This window comes from Gnatocerus cornutus, chromosome 3, assembly GCF_029298725.1.
Source record: "Gnatocerus cornutus isolate USDA-ARS CGAHR chromosome 3, icGnaCorn1.1, whole genome shotgun sequence".
NCBI classification, from domain to species: domain Eukaryota; kingdom Metazoa; phylum Arthropoda; class Insecta; order Coleoptera; family Tenebrionidae; genus Gnatocerus; species Gnatocerus cornutus.
In genome coordinates this window covers 12747739-12766802 of record NC_142235.1, presented here as the reverse complement: position 1 = coordinate 12766802, position 19064 = coordinate 12747739, and the positions used below count along the sequence as shown (strand labels likewise).

Here is a 19064-nt window from a genome sequence, read left to right as displayed (position 1 = left end):
GCCAGTAGACAGACTTTTAAAAATGTCGATTTTTTTGGAAAACATTTAAAATGCCGGAAGTTTTAATGTTGAAGCAATAAAATTTTGAGAGGTTTCCACAAATGGTTTGCTCATATTATTAAATTACGCAAAATTACAAGATTATAGTGCAAAATTAACAACTTTATTTTTGAACCGATTTAAAATTTTATTTTTTTAATTTGTTAGTTTTGTGGTTTTAATGCGATAGTGACAAAATTTCGAGAAGTTATAACTTATATCAATGAAATTTATAGAGGATTTTACTTACGATTTTGTGTTTATTAATCTATAAAGTTTAAAGAAAATGAGACGGATTTTTCAAAATTCAAATTTAAGGCGGTTTGACACGATCACATTTTTCTCAAATTTTTACGAATAAAAATTTAAGAATTGAATAAAAATTTGAGAATTTATTTTCAAACAAATATTCTCCTGGCAAACAGCGAATTTGGAGAAAATATTTGCAAACAAATTTGAAAACATGTTCTAAAAATTCACAAATAATTCAAAATTACCTATTTTATTTTTTTATTTCTTAACCGATTTAAGTTCTTATTTTTTTTAATTTGTTAGTTCTGTTAAAGAGTGTAGAGAAGTTAAAACTTACTAATACTTGTTAGTTAATTACAAAATTTGGAGACAAAGAAGACAGATTTTTCAAAATATTTCATTTCAAAAAACTCCAAAATTGTTATTATAGTTTGTAGTTTTGCAAGATTTAATGCCGCAGCATTGCAATTTTGGAAGGTCTCCACATTTGACATGCTTATAAAGTGTGCTTAATTGCAAAATTATAACTATAAACGATACAAATTTGGAATATTATTTTCGCTGAATCAAAAATTCTTTATTTTTTCCAATTTTTCAAAATTTGAATGCAATATACATGATATTTGTAAAGGATTTTACATACGATTTTGTGTTTATTAATCCATTAAGTTTTAAAGAAAATAAGACAGATTTTTCAAAATTCTAACTTTTAAAGCGATCACATTTTTTCTCAAATTTTTACGAATAAAAATTTGAGAATTTATTTCCAAACAAATATTCTCGTGGCAAACAGCGAATTTGGAGAAAATATTTGCAAACAAATTTGAAAACATGTTCTAAAAATTCACAAATAATTTAAAATTAACTATTTTATTTTTTTTATTTTTTAACCGATTTAAGTTCTTTTTTTTAATTTGTTGGTTCTGTGGTTTTAATGCGATGGTGATGAAATTTAGAGAAGTTAAAACTTACTAATACTTGTTAGTTAATTACGAAATTTGAAGAAGACAGATTTTTTAAAATATTTCATCTCAAAAAAATTCAAAATTGTTATTACACCTTGTAGTTTTGCATGATTTAATGCCCCAGCATTGCAATTTTGGGAGGTTTTTACAGTTGACGTGCCTATAAAGTGTGCTTAATTGCAAAATTATAACTATAAACGATACAAATTTGGAAAATTAGTTTCGCCGAATTAAAAATTCTTCATTTCTTCCAATTTTTCAAAGTTTGAATGCAATATCAATGTTTGTGTTTATTAATCCATAAAGCTTTAAAGAAAATGAGGCAGATTTTTCAAAATTCTAATTTTTAAGGCGGTTTGACACGATCACATTTTTCTCAAATTTTTATTCGTAAAAATTTGAGAATTTATTTTCAAACAAATATTCTCCAGGCAAACAGCGAATTTGGAGAAAATATTTGCAAACAAATTTGAAAACTTGTTCTAAAAATTCACAAATAATTCAAAATTACCTATTTTATTTTTTTATTTCTTAACCGATTTAAGTTCTTATTTTTTTTAATTTGTTAGTTCTGTTAAAGAGTGTAGAGAAGTTAAAACTTACTAACACTTGTTAGTTAATTACAAAATTTGGAGACAAAGAAGACAGATTTTTCAAAATATTTCATTTCAAAAAACTCCAAAATTGTTATTATAGTTTGTAGTTTTGCAAGATTTAATGCCGCAGCATTGCAATTTTGGAAGGTCTCCACATTTGACGTGCTTATAAAGTGTGCTTAATTGCAAAATTATAACTATAAACGATACAAATTTGGAATATTATTTTCGCTGAATCAAAAATTCTTTATTTTTTCCAATTTTTCAAAGTTTGAATGCAATATAAATGATATTTGTAAAGGATTTTACATACGACTTTGTGTTTATTAATCCATTACGTTTTAAAGAAAATAAGACAGATTTTTCAAAATTCTAATTTTTAAAGCTATCACATTTTTTCTCAAATTTTTACGAATAAAAATTTATTTTCAAACAAATATTCTCATGGCAGCGAAATTGGAGAAAATATTTTTGCAAAAATATTTGCAATTTTTTTTTAAACATTCACAAATAATTTCACAGTTCTGCGCAGTAACAATGCGCTAAGTGAAGAGAATGAAACCCCAAACCGCTGATTTTGGAGGTTTTAGCAAACAGGGAACATTTTTCTGCATTAATTTTGTGACAGATCTTGAACGTCAATTTGACAGAAAAATTCGTAAAAATTTGAGAAAAAAATGTGATCGCGTCAAACCGGTTTTAGGTTCAAAAGTTTTGAAAATTATTGGTAAAATTTGCAATTTTGTTAGTTTTACTGAAAATTGAGGAGATTTTAACAGTTGCTTACTCTACACAATTCCAGAACTCATGGATGAAAGAAAGATTTGTTAAAATTTTTATTTACATTTCAAAAAAATTCAAAATTTTTTTTATAGGTTGTAGTTCCGTAGATTTTAATATCACAGCAATGCAATTCTGGAAGTTTCGCATATAAACTCATAAACTCCGCTAAATTTTATAGTTTTAGCTAGTACTGAAACAAATTTTATTCTTTTCAGTCGAATCAAAAATTTTCCTTTTTTTTATTTTCTACTGTTGTAGGTTGTAGGTACTAGGTTTGAATTCAATATTAATGATATTTAAGGATTTTGTGTTTATTAATATGCAAAATTCTAGAGAAAATGACAGATTTTAAAATTTCGAAAATCTTTATTATGGTTATAATGTTTGAGTGGTTTAGTAGCAATAAAAAACAAAAGGGCCAAATTTAAGAAATTTTCATTTAAGAAGACATGATTTGTCAAATTTGTCACATTTGTTCTACGATTTTCTAATTTGACACAGATAATACGCAAATCACAAGCAGTAATCCGCCATAATTACATCGCTGTAGCATTAAAACTTACAGCTTGTAATAAACATGTTCGTGTTTTTTTTTGACACAAAAACGAAAATTTTGAAAAATCTATCACGTTCGTCCTAGAATTCTGCAATTTTGTAAATTAATAAACACGTGACTTATGACGTTCTTTTCCAAATTTAGTTATAATCGCAATAAAACCAACAAATTTACGAATTTTTATGAATTTTTGGGAAAAATAAAAATTTAGTAAAAAATGTTTCTGGTCAAAACTGCACTTGCATAAAGTTAGAACAGTCTTTCCAAGAAAATGTTAAAGATTAATTATTATGGTTCTCGGCGCGAAAAGTGAAAATACATATTGATCACATTGAAACCACTAAAAAATTTCCCAACGTTTCTCATAGCAACCCGACGCATCCACCGTAAAATAAATAACAAGTGTAAAAGCAATCTCTTGTGAAATTAAACAAATTACACCGTTCAGAGACATGTTCAGACTTAATGACGAATAAAATTCGTAATCATCGTGAAAAAGTCTATAATAACATTTTATGGGAAACTTTCAATTATCCGCCATTGTACTTCCTCGTAATTTTCTATGACTCGTTTAAGGATTTTTCATGCTTAATGTCAGATTCTACCCTTTTGTGCAAATCGTGTCACGTATGGGCTTTAAAAATCATACTAAATTTAATGAGAAAATTATCTTTCCATTGTTCTCTATACGACTAAAATTACGTCTAATGCTAATTGAGGTGTCACAGGTTTGAATCAAATTAAAAAAGAGAAAAGGATTAAGTTTACGGTGGATGTTATCAGGTGTTTGTAAATTGTAAATGAAATGAGGAGAACTGTTGACGGTTTGCGGTTCGAGCTTATCGGAGCTGGTTTTCCCTGTTGATGAAAATCGGTGCTGAAAGTTTCCTTGTAGGATTAATAAAATCGTAAGTGTTAACTCTTTTAAATTTCGTTTTTATTTTTCTATTGCGATTTTTGACAGTCACTTCTAAAAATTTTGTTGTTCAGTATTAAAACTTGCACAATAATAAAAATTCTGGATTTTTTCCAAAACTGAAAGTTTTGAAAAATCTGTGTTTTGTCCTGGATTATTGTAATTTTGTATACTAACAACTGATCTGCTAAAGCTTCCACAAATAACGTGGCAACAGAATTAAAAATTTTGGATATTTTTGACTTGAAAACGAAAATTTGGAAAAATCTATCTCTTTTGTTCTCAAATTCTGTAATTCGGTAGAGTTACTGAGTAAACCAACCGAACTCTATAACAAACTGTCAACCCAATTGAAATATAAAAAACCAAATAAATATAAAAATTTAAAAAACCCATAGATATATCCTCTAAAATCAAATCCTTTGAATAAAACCCTCTTAAGAAAGGAAGCCCACACAAAGCAATTTATATTACGTTATAATCTCTTCAATTTTCATGTTAAAACTAACAAAATTACAAATTTTACTAAACATTTTCAAAATATTTTGACCTAAAAATTAATATTTTGTAAAATCTTTCTCATTTTCTTTAAAGCTTTGTGAATTAATAAGCACAAAATTGTAAGTTGATTTTGCATTCAATCATTAAATAATGCAAAAAAAAATGTTTTTTTATAGCTATAATTTTGTAATTTAGCACAGTTTATGACCAAGTCACATTGGGGACCTCCCAAAATTGCATTACTGTGCCATTAAATCTTGCGGAACTACAAGGTGTTTATAAATGTTTCTAGCATCAAGGGTGGCTCTGGAATTCCTGCCGTGCACTATTTTGCCGCTTTGTTTTCATAGTGAATATAACTATCTTGAAAATTATTTATAATGTAACTTACATTTATGATGTTTCAGTTACAGTTTTGTGTCCAAGTTTTTGATTTTCTGGTTTTAAACCACAACTAGAACAGTTTATTTCTCAAAATTAACTTTGCTTCATGTTTGAGGTTAACTGAAAATGTCAGTTGAAAATCAAAACTCACATTTGTAATGAGCGGCAAATTTCTTTGACATTTCATAGCCACCTTTGATGCTAGAAACATTTATAAACACCTTGTATAAACTGTTTTAAAAAATTTGAAATTTTTTTATTTAATCTAAAAATTAAAAATGAAAAAAAGTAACTCATCTTTTATGATCTTACCGAATTTTGTGTTAATACTAACACAATTACAAATTAAAAAAAAAAGTTGGAAAATTGTAAATTTTTTATTCAGTTTGAAAATGAAAATTTTGAAAATTCGGTTTCTTTAGTTCTAAAATTTTGTAATGTAAGTGGTTACTAAACAACTTATATTTTAGATAACTTCTGTAAAATTTGTATTAAAACTATGTATCAGAATTACAAATTTTAATAAAATTTTCGCAATATTTTATTCGATCTAAAAATGATATTTTGAAAAAATTGTTTAAAGTTTGTTTTTGCTGCTCTCGAATTTTATAATTTTGCGGAATTAGTAGACATCTTATGTTACAACCTCTCTAAATTTTGTATAAAAAATTAAAGAAATGAAATTTTAATAATTTAATCTTTGGAAATTTTTTATTCGACGTAAAAATAAAAAATTTGAAACATCTGTTTTTTTCTCTAAGGTTTTGTAAATTAATAAACACAAGATTGTAATTACATAATATTCTCCCTAAATCGATGTTGCATCCAACAACTTTAAAAAAAAAATTAAGATTTTTTGATTTGGCAAAAAAATAACGAAATTTTGCTATAATTTTGTACAAAGAAAATTTATTGGATCAATTTTTGGTGTTGACAAATAATCGCTCTGATGATGATAGCACTGCTATCGAAACGCGCGTCAGCATTTTTTGACAAAATTTGGTGTTTAGGAATAAATTGTAACTTTGATAATAATTTTGTAATTTCGCATAGTTTATGAGCAAATCAGATGTGGGGACCTCTCAAATTTCATTCTTCATTCAGTTCTATTAAATCTTACGGAATTACAGGCTGTATTAAAAATTTTGGATTTTTTTGACTTATTAATGAAAATTTAGATTTTTATTGGGACCAAATTTTTTCGAAATTTCACCATTCTGTTGTTCTTGCGATCGCAATGAAATTAGGGCCGATTACTACGGTCGATTTTCTTATTATTTGTCTGAAATTCCAAAATAAAAAAAAGTTTTTTCGATGTGACCAACACATTTTTAAAAAAATTCAATCAAAAATGGTACCAATCGTAACGAAAACTAATAAAAACGAACTACTTATCGACACTAAAACATTAAATTCCACTTGAAATTTGTGCTAATATGTCCCACAATTAATTGAACGTTTTCCACTTTCTAGGATTCGTTTTCTCTACTTCTTACACCATTTCTGTAACACTTTAGCAGGAAAAGCAACTCAATAAAACCTATTTATGCACTTATTTTTATTCGCTAAATCCACAGTAACGTAAAACAGAGGCTTAAGGACAATTACCATAAAATAATTATAGCCACCATAAACCCACAGATTGCTTTTGCAAAACAATGACCTTGGAGCGATCGAACTATTTTCAATCGCTTGAGGGCTCAAATACCGCAAAACGTTATTTATACAAACGAAAATCCCGTTGATCCAAGTCGGCTGTGGGTTGCAAACTATATTTTTTTCACACTCTAATTCCACGGCTTGCTCTTCTAACATATAACACGTTAACATTTAAAGCATCTTGATCGAAAGTAAAAGTTGACATTTAGCATCTCAAAGGTCATTGGTTGATTTAAACAATTGAAACAATAGGTTGAGTTATAATATCCACTTAGAACACGTGACCTGGAAGGAAGTGGGCACCCCTGACTTTAATATGGAATGTCTCAGTCCGCCCCTGACTCCTTGAATTAATTATGAAAATTATGGATCGCGTTTTTTATAGAATCTTACGAATTATTGATGGAGTTAAAACTCGATTTATTGTAATTACTTAATTAAATACAACAATAGCTAAAAGTGAAGGTTTTTCCACGTCGACCTGTCAAAAATATCTTTAATTAATTAATTTAATTTTGGATAGGCGTAAAGTCATTTCGAACTGGTTCCAACTGCACTTTGCACTTCTATATTTAGCCAGCTCAGAAACTAAATTATTGCAATTGAAGATTATGGCGTAGTCGTTTCTTCGTGGACTGGAAAATTGAAATCAATCGTTCTGGCACAGATGTTTTTATTAATTAATTAACTAATTGAATAGTAGATCTGGAAGAGTTGGTCCGTTACAAATTAATAAATGCGAAGAATTTGTGAAGTGTGAAAAAGATTCATTAATTATGTAACTAGGGTTTGAAAAATTATGAAATTCAGATTTTGGCCTGATTTTCTATAAAAACAATAAATATTAAAGGTGATGCGTAAACCTACTTTAAAATAATGTGAAATTGAAGTTAACCTAAAAAAAATGGATTGTCACAAAGATTAAATTTAGAAAATTTATTTACTATTGATCAAAGTCAACATTTTGGGGATTTTGCAATTTCGTCCATTGAACAAGCCAGGAGGGGTGGTAATTCCGATTTTATTGGAATCTCGTGTAAATTAATTGCAAGTAAGAAATCACATTTTGAAAATTTTCGTTTTAAGAAGAACCAAAATTTTCCAAAAATTAGTACTAATACTTGCACCTTTGGGAGTTTTATCACGATTGACTTTTATTGACTTTCTTAAATTATAAAATTAGAACAGAGGAGATAAATTTCAGAAATTTTGGTTTTTAGGAGAAACCAAACATTTGTCAAAATTGTTATTTTGACTTGTAATTTCGGTGGTTTTAGCTCCATATCAATGAAATTTGGTAAGGCTATTATTTTAGATTTGCTTATCTGTGCCGAGGTACAAAATTGTTGAACAGAGCACACAGAATTTTGTATATTTTTTTTACGGCTACGTATAATTTTCCAATTTTTTTATTTTTGATAAACAGTAGTCAAATTCGGTGAAGTTAACATAATTAACTGTTTGAAATGGCAATCTTATCCAACTAACGCCAACGCGAGAAATTAAAGAAATTTTGATTAATGGCGAAATTTTTTAGTTAGGTTTAAAAATTGGTAAGAATTGTATCTTTTGTTCGAAATTTTTTTAATTTCACACAGATAATTTGGAAATCACAAGTTGTAACCCCGCATAATTGCGTTGCAGTAGCATTGTAAACTACGGATTTACAAGCTATAATAAAATTTTGGAAATTTTTCATTTAACGTACAAATTAATGAGAACTTTTATTGGGGCCTGGAAATATCAACGTTACAACTACGCAATTGTGGGAAGTTATTACCTATTATTTGGTTAATAAGCGTACAAAATGACTTATAAAACAAACTGGACTATTTTTAGAAATTTGGAGCAACATTTTTAGTTCGACTTAATTTTTTTTATAAAATTGGTCTCGGTGGTTCAATAATTTTCTAATTTGGCACAGAAAAGGCACAAATCACATGTATCAAACTGTCCAAATTTTATTGCTGTAGATTGAAAATTTTCGAAATTATAGGCTTCAATAAAAATTTTGAAACATGTAATTTGGTTTGTTCCACATAAAGTTTCAAAATTTTCTTGTGTTTTTTTCTATAATTTTTAATTTTATAGAGTTACAAGTAGTTCGACAACGACCTTGCAGGAGTTTGAGATTCAGAAATAAAATCTACTTTCTGTCAAAAATAAAATAAAATTAAATGTATCTACATATTTGTTTCTATAATTTTGTAATTTGGCGGAATAAATGAAATAGTCAAAAGTGATGCTTTCTGCAAATTGTATTGTCATTACGTCAAAACTCCCTGGGTTAAAATTTACCAAAAATTTTAAATTTTTTAAAAGTCAAAATTTTTAAAATTTCTTTTTGCAGTCATCGCAAAAAATTAAAAATTTGTCTGATCAATAATTTTGAAATTTAACTCTTTATTAGTTGGTTTTAAATTGTACCTTCTTCAAATTTTACCTTTTAACGTAGCGTCAAAACCACCAAAATCCGACATTTTCAAAAATCCAAAAAGTGGTTTTAATGTGATCATCATAATTTTAAATTTTACTGAGATCATTTGCGACACAATTTTACAAAATGGCATACAGTTGAAATTGAGAATCGAAACTGATGAAATTAAACCAAAAATTTTGAATTTTTTGAAGGTTAAAAGTTTCAAAATCCGTATTTTTCTTCTGAATTTTGTAATTTGACAGATCACAGACGCGTCAAATATTATTGCTTATGTTAAACTTTATTATTGATTATTTTATAAAATTTTGGATTGCAAAAAAATCAAAATTTGTCTTTGTTCAAAAATTTCCAAATTTCACTTTTTCATAAGCTCGCCGTAAATTGCATCCTCTTTGAATTTAGGATTTTTTTGGAATTTTGCTCTTGCAGCGTCAAAACTTTCAAAAATCGAGATGTTTTAAAAATATGAAAGTGGCTCTAATCTGATAGCTTTGAATTTTGAATTTTATTGCCATCATCAGCGACACAATAATACAAAATTTCACACAAAAGAAGTAGTGTAGAAATTGCTTTAAATGTTAACATAAAAGATGGTACAAAACGGACGAAATTATACCTAAAATTTTAGATTTTTAAAAGTCAAAATTTACAAAACTCGTGTTTTGCTTCAGAATTCTGTAATTTAACAGATCACAAACGTGTCAAATATTATTGCCAATGTAAAACCTTATTATTAATCATTTTATAAAATTTTGAAAAATGTTGGTATTTTTCGAAAATTCAAATTTCCAAAATTTTTGGCTCTATCCATTAAGCGAAATTCTAAAATCAAAATTTGTCTAGTTTTTTTGCAGTTTTTAACAATTTTAAACAACACATCGAAACCAGCGGAAAATAGATCTAAACAAAATTTCTAAATTTTTTGAATCTCAAAAAAAATCTAAATTTGACCGATAATAATTTCGTCAGCGGGTCGTAATTAGTACTCTCTTCGATTTTTACTTCCGTAGCGTCAAAACTACCAAAATCCGCCATATTTTCAAAAATAAGTGGCTTTAATGTGATCATCACAATTTTGAATTTTTAGCACAATTGTTATACAAAACGACACACAGAGAATGTAGTTTAGAAATTGCTCTAAATATCCACAGAAAATGAGAAACAAAACGGATGAAATTATACACGAACGCGCCCGACCAAATATTTGATGAAAAGCAAACTAAGAAAATTGTAATAATTTCTGCATTTTCCAGTAGCTCCGAATCTTAATTAACCCCAAGCAGTAAATTATTCCCATCTGTGTTTCACCGTTTGACAACCTGACCAGCTGACCCTTGACTCCCATGCATTCTACCATCACAGTCCCATCGTTTTCACCGCTCTCTTAACATTCCAATATTTCCAAACGCGTCCTCTTCATTTTGAAAATCAGAAAATTACCAATTTCACAGTGAATAGTAAATAAAAGGTTATCATGAATGGATCGGATTGTGCAAGCGTAATCCTCATTAAGTGCTAATTAACACGACCGGTGGCAGATTAAGGAAAATCGGTCATTAATCCAACAGATGACGTACGCGGAGCGTAACATACGTCTATTATTAGTACCATTAAATTAAGAAGAAATAGCACGAGTTTTCTAAAAAATGTGATTTATTTTAAACAAAAACTTTCTATTGCAGTGATGGTACGATAATTGATGAGCTTCAATTCGAGAAGAAATTCTTCCTGGTGCATGATTTCTTTACACGTACGAGGGGCGAACGAAAAGTGTATACGAGGGCCAGTCACAAAGTGAGTTTCCTTTTGTTACATATGCATGAAAATGCTAATTACACGAGCAAAGTATTATTTCGGTGGCAGACAATGGCCGGAAACGTCATATTCGTATTTACAAATGCACTTCGTTCAAATCAGATTTTCTAATTTCCTGGCTGTCTGGCCTTGACTTTGGCGTGACCGTGCTGTGGAGTTTTATCTGCCGTCTAGATTGCCTCGTGTTGGGATTTTGGGGAGATTCCAAGAAAAACTGTAATTTGGAGGTAATTGGTAGTTAATGCGTTGCTGGAGGATGAGTGAAAAAAAAATGGACGCAGTGTAATTTAGAGTCGTTAAGAAGGCATTTTAATGACACTTTTTCCGTGATTTTTTGTTCTTGCAATGTTGGTGTTTTTTTCTCTCGATTGGTAGGAAATACTTTGAATTATTGAAATTGTTATTTCTAAAATTACATATTTTAAAATTTAGGCTTCTTAAAAAATTTTAGGTTTATCATATTAGGAGCGTGTCAAATAGATAAAAATTAAGGTTGATTTTCTATGTTTAGGCTTTTCTAATCTAAATGTTTTTGTACCAAAAATTTTAGGCTTCTCATATTTGAAACTTTTTTACAAACAAGAGCGAATTAGGTCTATATCTAAAGTTTGAAACCTGGAATCTTAGGCTTTTTATGTATAGAACTGGCCAACTTTTGAAAGCAGTAACAATTATTTTTTAGGTCGGTTCTTAAAATTCATGCTTGCTAAATATAAAAAAGGTTTTTATGATCTAAAAACGGGTCCTACACTAGAAATTCTAGGCTGTATAAAAATTCAGGCTTATATTTAACGCTTTATGTAGGTGTTTTACATCACAAATCTTAGGCTTCTCATGTTTTATCATTTTTTCTCGCTTAAACAGTCAAAAATTCTAGAGATTTGGGTTACTCGAGTCAGAGTTTTTAACCTGAATCTTAGGTTTCAGTTTTTCAGAAAGTCAAAATTTGGTTTTAATTATTATACCTTACCTATTCACGCTTTTAAAAAAGTAAGAAAACAAGAAATTTGACTTCATATTTCAGCATACTTTTCAAAATTTAGGCTTCAAAAATCTAGAAATACCAGAACTCTTAGGTTTTTTATATTTGCAGTTATTCTAAAAGGATTAAATCAACATTAGTCGAGTTTTCAAGATTTAGGTTATTAGAGTAAAATTCAGAGATTTAGGTTTGTATTCAATTTTTTTATGACTTTACATTGCTTTTAAAATTTAGGTTTTTCGAGAAATTGTAGGTTTCTCGTATTTGGAACTTATCAGTTAAAAAATTATTACTTATTACAAGAAATTTTGGGTTTCTCATACCTTTTGGAGCTTCTTATCTCGGAATTTCAAAAATTTTGATTTATATTTTAACACAATCTATCGGTTTTTCATTATTTGTCAAACGGATTTGGAATTTTTTTTATAGACTTATTTTATTCTATTCTAGAAATTCCAGGCGTAGTCAGTCATTAAGCCGTTGATATTCTTGCAATTTAGGCTCTCATTTAACATCTGACAAGTCAGATGAGAGATTTTTAAAATTTAGGCTTCCCTATCTTTTTGAACCACAAATCTTGAGCTTCTCGTATTGGAAACTTCCCAAAGGGTTTTAGGCTCAAGAGGTTTAGGCTCATATTTAAAACAAATTAGGCTTCTGGAATCTAGACTTTTAACCTGGAACCTTTAGGCTTTTTACGTTTAGAGTTTCTCAAAATTTAAAACAACTTGAGAATTTAGGCTTTCTAAAAATAAAGGTTGACAACTTTAGGCTTCTTAAGCTTTTTACAAATACAAATCTTAGGCTTCTCATGTTTTCGGTTTTTCAAAAGGTCTACAATTTAATATTTAGGCGCCAAAAAAATTCAAAAAATTAAAAAAAAGCTAGGAATTTGGGTTCATATTTCAGCAAATTTTGAATCTGCTAAATTATTGCTGGATTTCTATCCAGAATTTAAGCTTCACAAATTTAGAAATGCCAGAAATCTTTGGCTTGTTAAATTTGCAGCGTTTCAAAGAAAAAGTTGTTAAGTTTTTAGAAACAAAATTTAAAGATTTAGGTTTGTATTAGAAATAATTTAATGATTTTACATTGTTTTCAAAATTCAGGTTTCTAAAGAAATAGGTTTAGGTTTTTCGTATTTGGAGCATAATAGATAAAATACTTAAAAATATTTTGGTTTTCAAAATTGAGTTTTTTTACGTTTAGAGCTTCTCGAAATTCTAAGGTTTGATACTTTTTACAAGAAATTTTGGGTCTCTTTTTTAGAGCTTCTTATTCACAAGTTCCAAAAATTTAGGTTTATATTTTAACAGAATCATAAGACTTTTGGTCTTCTTTGATTTCATGCTAAGAAGCCTAGGTTGCAGTCGTTATACCAATGAAATTGGTGAAAAAGACAACAGATTTTCAAAATTTTGGCTTCGTTAGTTTTTTGCACTACAATCTTAGGCTTCTCACATTTGAAACTTTTCAAAGAGGTTTAGATCGTTATTTCTTCTGGGATCTACGGTTTTCAAGCTGAAATTTTAGGGTTTCTCAACATTTTGAGAGAAATTTAGGCTTCTCAGGCTCTCAATACAAATATTAGGCTTCTCATGATTGCGGTTTCTCAAAAAGTCCACAACTTAACTGACATTTTTCTATTGTTTTTAATGCTTTCTATATTTAGGCGTCAGAAAGATTAGGTTTCACATATGTGGAGCTTTTCAAAAAGTCCAGCAAAAACAAGAATTTTGGATTTATATTTCAGCAAACTTTGCTAAATTATTTCTGTATTTTTTTCCAGAATTTAGGCTTCACAAATCTAGAAATGCCAGAAATCTTATGAATCTCAGTTTAAAAAAAAAATTAAATTTAAAAAAATATCGAGTTTAGTTTAGTTTAAAACAAAACTTAAAGATTAGTATTGGGTTTGAAAGAATTTCATAATTTTAAAATGCTTTCAAAACTTAGGTTTTTAAAGAGATAATAGGCTTATCGTGTTTGAACATTTTAATCTTCCTTGATTTTATACTAGGAAGCCTAGGCTGCAGTCGTTGAAATTCTACCCTTATTTGTCGTTTTTACAAGATAGACGAAAAATTTTAAAAATTTAGAGGTTTTTAAATTTTTTTGCACTGCCATTTTAGGCTTCTCAAATTTGAAACTTTACAAAGATTTATCCGCTAAAGAGGTTTAGGTTGATATTTGAACGAAGTTAGACTTTTCGAATACACATTATAACCTGGAATCTTAGACTTCTGGTTTTAGAGTTTCTCAAAATTTTAAACTTGGGGCTTCTTAAAAATAAAAGTTTAAACGCCGCTTTCATGGGCAGATTTTTTAGGTTTTGGCCTTCTCAATCTTTTTGCAATACAAATCTTAGGCTTCCTATATTTTGAAGATCATGGTCAAATACCTAAATTCAGATCGGGAAGCCAAAAATTGCACAACCTAATTTTTTTTTAAAGAACACCAAACCTGAGAATTTTTAAAATCAGATCGTAGTATTGTATAAAAACAAACCTGAGATGGAGATTTTGAAAATCGAAAGCTTAAACTTAACGGAAATTGTCAAGACGTGGAATGCCTAAGATAAAAGAAGGAGAAATTGGGAAACGTAACTTAGAAACCTGAGTCATAAAGGTGTACGAAGTCTAAAAATTGAAGAATCTTTACCTAATGACTCACATTTTTTAAGGTCAGGCAACTTGAGATCCTTGGGTTTCCATAAACCTAATAGTTTATCCGTAGTAGAAATACAGTGAAAGCCTAATCACCTAATCAATAAACCTGCCGCTTAAATTATGAAAAAATGCGTTGACTGTGACACAGCTAAAAATATCCAAAGTAAACAAAGATCCTAGGAGACAACGACCTGAAACACTGTTAGCTTCGCAAACATCGGAAAACCCGCAATAGCCGCCAAACTGACCAGACACGAACCCGATCGGAAATATGTGGACGCACCTAAAATTGAACCAAGGCCGTCATAGATTCGCGATTTTAGCGAAGAATTTAAAAAAAAATCGCGGAAGCATTTATCTGCCAAAACCACGTCAACAAGCATTTATAACATGTTTCGAGAGAAAAACCGGAACTCCTCAGGATCCATAAAAGGAAGAAACTGCATTCTCTGTCACGATGCGCATTGACACTAAATCAAATTCCAGCAGGGAACCGCCAAAAAAAAGTGTTATGTAAAACCATAGCGAGAGTTTAGAAAGTCGGGATCTTCGGCGCATCACGACTTATGGCCATGCACTTTCCAATCTGCATCCTTGGGAATGCCACAATTTGACTTAAATATGAGCGATTCGCGTGCCAAATACTGAATAAATAAGTCATAAAATTAAAACAATACAAACATTCTTTTTATGCAAAAATGTCACCACGCCTTTAAATAATTCAGAACAAGGTCTTGGGAAATGTGGCAGAAATCCCAACTTCCTCTGGCGTCCGAAGAGTGTCATTATACTAATCAATAAATTTGGTGGTACTTGACCGTAATTTCGTGATGGTTACACAACGAGCATGAGGGTAATTACTAATTATAATAATCTATGACCTTTATTTTTATGGTAATAGCGATTTGCTCATGTATGTTAATTGATAGTTGAACAGCTCGAGATGGAGAGGTGCTTTTACTTGTTTTTTTAGGATTTAAGAACTTTTACTTTAGACAGGTAATTTTGTTTTGTTACCTAACGGAGTGATTTTTGTCTTTTTAATATACCAAACACCGTGACAAAATGAAACTTAAAAAGCAAAAACCACAACAGAAACAATAATGTAGATAATACAAAAAACGGTGACAGCTTAATTTAAGTTTAATTAATTATTTATGGGCCATTTCACCAGGAAGTTTAGGTTTCGGCTTCATAATTTAGGCTTGCTTACACGAAACTTTGACAATTTTAGGACAGACATTCAGTCTGTTTATATCAAAAGCCTAAGATTTCTGGTCTGTCAGTTTAAAAAAAAACTGTTTTCTCTATTTTACAAGTTTTTAATTTGGTGAAGTTGATATTAATCATAGAAAACATTAATTGCCATAGCGTTGAATACAAATTTTTATTTATGAAAATAGGTAGATCATATTAGACAAAATTTCATTGCTATAGGGTTAAAATTACCGGAAATACAAATTGTTATTTATGAAAATGGAAAATTGTTAGTTCGTTCGCAAAATAAAAATTTCTAAAATCTGTTTCTTTTGCTCTAACACATTCTAATTTGGTGGAGTTGATAACCATGGTAAAAATAATAAACTCCCCAAATTGCATTCCCATGGCGTTAAATTTACTAGAAATACAAATTTTTATTGATAAAAATTGATGTGATTTAGTTAATTCTCGAAATAAAAATTTACAAAATCTGTTTCTTTTGCTCTAAAACATTCTAATTTGCTGGAGTTGATAGCCATGGTAAAAATAATGAATTCTCCAAATTTTATTGCAACAGCGTTAAAATTATCAGAAATACAAATTTTTATTGATGAAAATAGAATTTTTTTATTTTGTTCGCGATATAAAAATTTCTAAAAACTGTCTTCTGCCCTAAAGCATAATAATTTGGGAGAGTTAATAATTATGGTAAAAATAATAAACTCCGCAAATTTTGTTGCAGGAGCGTTAACCTTACCATAAATACAAATTTTTATTTGTGAAAATGGAAAATTGCTAGTTCGTTTGCAAAATAAAAATTTCTAAAATCTGCTTCTTTTGCTCTAAAATATTCCAATTTGGTGGAGTTGATAATGATGGTAAAAATAACAAACTCCCTGAATTTCATTGCCATAGTGTTAAAATTACTAGAAATACGAATTTTTATTGGTGAAAATAGAACATTTTTATTTCGTCCGCAAAATAAAAATTTTCGAAAACTTTTTCTTTCGCCCAAAAACATTCAAATTTGGTGTAGTTAATAATCATGGTAAAAATAATAAACTCCCTAAATTTCATTACCATGACGTTAAAATTACCAGAAATACAAATTTTTATTTGTGAAAATGGAAAATTGCTAGTTCGTTTGCAAAATAAAAATTTCTAAAATCTGCTTTTTTTGTGCTCTAAAATATTTCAATTTGGTGGAGTTGATAATCATGGTAAAAATAACAAACTTCCTGAATTTCATTGCCATAGTGTTAAAATTACTAGAAATCCGAATTTTTATTGGTGAAAATAGAACATTTTTATTTCGTCCGCAAAATAAAAATTTTCGAAAACTTTTTCTTTCGCCCTAAAACATTCAAATTTGGTGTAGTTAATAATCATGGTAAAAAATAATAAACTCCCTAAATTTCATTACCATGACGTTAAAATTACCAGAAATACAAATTTTTATTCATAAAAATTTATTATTTTTAGTTTGTCTCCGAAATAAAAAATTTCCAAACTCTGCTTCTTTTGCTCTAAAACATTCTAATTTGCTGTATTTGATAATCATGGTAAAAGTAACAAGTTTTCCAAATTTTATTGCAGCAGCGCTAAAATTATCAGAAATACAAATTTTTATTGATGAATATAGAATTTTTTTATTTCGTTCGCAAAATAAAATTTTTTAAAAACTGTTTGTTTTGTCCTAAAGCATGTTAATTTGGCAGAATTGATAATTATGGTAAAAATAATAAACTCCGCAAATTTCATTGCAAGAGCGTTAAATCTACCAGAAATACAAATTTTTATTTGTGAAAATGGAAAATCGCTAGTTCGTTTGCAAAATAAAAATTTCTAAAATCTGCTTCTTTTGCTCTAAAATATTTCAATTTGGTGGAGTTGATAATCATGCTAAAAATAACAAACTCCCTGAATTTCATTGCCATAGTGTTAAAATTACTAGAAATACGAATTTTTATTGGTGAAAATAGAACATTTTTATTTCGTCCGCAAAATAAAAATTTTCGAAAACTTTTTCTTTCGCCCTAAAACATTCAAATTTGGTGTAGTTAATAATCATGGTAAAAATAATAAACTCCCTAAATTTCATTACCATGACGTTAAAATTACCAGAAATACAAATTTTTATTCATAAAAATTTATTATTTTTAGTTTGTCTCCGAAATAAAAAATTTCCAAACTCTGCTTCTTTTGCTCTAAAACATTCTAATTTGCTGTATTTGATAATCATGGTAAAAGTAACAAATTTTCCAAATTTTATTGCAGCAGCGCTAAAATTATCAGAAATAGAAATTTTTATTGATGAATATATTATTTTTTTATTTCGTTCGCAAAATAAATTTTTTTAAAAACTGTTTATTTTGTCCTAAAGCATGTTAATTTGGCAGAATTGATAATTATGGTAAAAATAATAAACTCCGCAAATTTCATTGCAAGAGCGTTAAATCTACTAGAAATACAAATTTTTATTTGTGAAAATGGAAAATTGCTAGTTCGTTTGCAATATACAAATTTCTAAAATCTGATTCTTTCGCTCTAAAATATTCCAATTTGATGGAGTTAATAATCATGGTAAAAATAACAAACTCTCTGAATTTCATTGCCATAGCGTTAAAATTACTAGAAATACGAATTTTTGTTGGTGAAAATAGAACATTTTTATTTCGTCCGCAAAATAAAAATTTCCGAAAACTTTTTCTTTTGCCCAAAAACATTCAAATTTGGTGAAGTTGATAATCATGGTAAAAATAATAAACCCTCCAAATTTCATTACCATGACGTTAAAATTACTAGAAATACAACTTTTTATTTATGAAAATTAATCATTTTTAGTTTGTCTCCGAAATAAAAATTTACAAAATCTGTTTCTTTTGATCTAAAACATTCTAATTTGCTGTATTTGATAAACATTGTGAAAATAATAAACTCCCAAAATTTTATTGACATAGCGTTAAAATTGCCGGAAATACAAATTTTTATTATTGAAAATGGAAATTTGTTAGTTCGTTCGCAAAATAAAAATTTCTGTTTCTTTTGCCCTAATACATTTAAATTTGATGTCATCATGGTAAAAATTATAAACTATAATAAACATAAATTTTTATCTTAAAAAAATGAAAATTGTTTGTTTGTAAAAAGTAAGACACTTCTGTTTCATTTTATTTTTCTTATACAGGGTCCGGCAACACTTGTGTCCACCCCCAAAATCGTCTTTAATTTTAAAGATAAAATTTTGAAAATTTGCATACGCTCATAGTTGACAAAGCTCTAGAAGCTGACGTAAAAATTTGTTTTT

The 19064-nt window shown here is 28.5% G+C and overlaps 1 protein-coding gene across 1 annotated transcript in view; it reads left to right on the top strand.

The window, feature by feature from the left end:
• LOC148177058 (uncharacterized) overlaps positions 1-19064 on the top strand; it is a 47938-nt gene that overhangs the window by 3380 nt on the left and 25494 nt on the right. The window contains exon 2 of the mRNA XM_088032755.1: positions 10774-10885. The gene's annotated coding sequence lies outside the window, so the exon portion shown is untranslated. The remainder of the gene's footprint in view (positions 1-10773; positions 10886-19064) is intronic.